This window comes from Trachymyrmex septentrionalis, unplaced genomic scaffold (genome assembly GCF_001594115.1).
Source record: "Trachymyrmex septentrionalis isolate Tsep2-gDNA-1 unplaced genomic scaffold, Tsep1.0 scaffold83, whole genome shotgun sequence".
NCBI lineage: Eukaryota > Metazoa > Arthropoda > Insecta > Hymenoptera > Formicidae > Trachymyrmex > Trachymyrmex septentrionalis.
In genome coordinates this window covers 2,972,514-2,974,607 of record NW_017306018.1, presented here as the reverse complement: position 1 = coordinate 2,974,607, position 2,094 = coordinate 2,972,514, and positions in this window count along the sequence as shown.

Sequence of the window (2,094 nt, the reverse complement as noted above, 5' to 3'; positions counted from 1 at the left end):
ATATATATATATATATATACACACACACATATATTTTCTTACGCCGACATTTTTCGTTGCCGATATTTGGAACGAGTAACTAACACGAAGCAAAGAAAAATAAAAAGGAATAAAAATTTTCGTAAAATGTGTATTTGATATTTGCTCCATCCTTCATCTCCCAGACTCTTGAAGAAACTTGCACTTATATCATTTGCCATCCTTGGAATTTTCGTTACGCCAACGCTAAAATAACGGAACGCACTTTTTGGACATATTAAGAATCGTTCGGCAAAGAAGCGAAAGCGACGAGGTGAAAGTCTTTTGGTCGAATTTCTAATCGTCGTCAATATTGAGAGCCGATCAATAGGCAAGTAAATTATCGTATCAAAATTCCTCGCGGCGTAGTAAATGTTTTCAACAATTAATAAAGAAAACTTCTTTTTCCATAAACAGTGAATATTTTTCAAATCTGCATAAATATATATTATAATATATATTGTATATATTACATAATATAATACATTTTAAAAATCTCTCTCTCTCTCTCTCTCTCTCTCTCTCTCTCTCTTATTTCTCTATATTTTACAAAATAATAGTTTAATTTATTCTTTTTAATGACTATCGATTTATGCGTTTGCGCCCTATTCTTTCTCGCCTTCCAATGAAGAAATAGTTTTGGTTTTAATATGTGATATGTGTATTCTCAATGTGATGTATTTCGCTTTTATTTTTAATTATTTAACGTATATCCGCGATATATGCGTATATATGCGATTTTACGATTGATTTTTGTTTTTATTTATATTTTAATCGACTCGCTTTCCATCGTTTTATTTATTAAGAATTTCATATATCTAATTTGTTTCCTCAAGCGTAATTTATTTTATATTTTGTAATTTGGCTGAAGAAGACTTATTATTGTAGTATAGTCGAAACGTTTTATGTATTGCATATATTAATGAATACCTAGTTTTAATTCCTTCTTGACGTTTTAATAAACTAGTTTTAATCTTTGACCTAAATAATTGCTTATTATTTGTTTAATCTTTCTAACAATTTTATTATATTTGCAATGCGAGCTGGAAAATTATTGAAGTAAAATACGTGTATATAGGGTGTTAGTTAAGTATGTTGCCATACTCAACAGAGCGATTCTTTGATTTATTTCAAGTACGTAGGCTGCTGGAAAAGTTTCTGCAAACAATATGAAAAAAAAACATGTAAAATTCGGTAAATGGCTTTATTATTTTTCGAAGTATTCGAAAATTTAATTTAATTTAATTATTTCGATACATTTTTGCATACGCTCGAACCAATTTTCAAATTTTTTCCACTCTAAGGCTGTAACCTCAGAAATCAGTGTACGAAATGTTTCAACAACTGCTTCAGGCGACTCAAATCGCTCACGCATCTTATTTTTAATGTTTGGGATCAAAAAGAAGTCATTAAGTGATAAATCAGGTGAATACGGACAATTCGACATTATTACTGGATAAAAAATCAACGGTTTGACGTGCTGTGTGATAGCTGGCGTTGTCATGATGAAGGATGATGCGACGATTTCGGTTTGTTGTACGCAATTCATTTATGACTTCTGGCAAACAAATTGTTGTATACCAATCAGTATTTACAATCCTTCGATCCTCTAAAATCACGGTTGTCATATGTCCGGTATAACCGAAGAAATAAGCAATCATTTGCTTGGCAGCACTGCGTGAACGAACAATTTTTGTTGGTTTCGGTTTATTTTGAAATACCCAAACAGTGGATTGTTGTTTACTTTCGGGCTCATACGAATAGATCCATGTTTCGTCCCCAGTAACGATGTTGTAGACCAAATTTGACCGACCTCGGTTGAATTTCTTGAGCATTTCTTTGCTCCATTTAACACGAGCCTGTTTTTGAGCTTCGATCAAATTGTGTGGGATCCAATTACTGCAAAGTTTCCGTACGCTCAAGTGATCATGCAAAATCGTATGTATTGCTTTCATGTCAATGCCTAAGGATGCCTGAATCTCGCGATATGTTATATGCCGATCTCGCTCAATCATTTCACGCACAGCATCAATATTAATGGCAACAGCAGACGTGGACGACCTTCACGGAATTCAT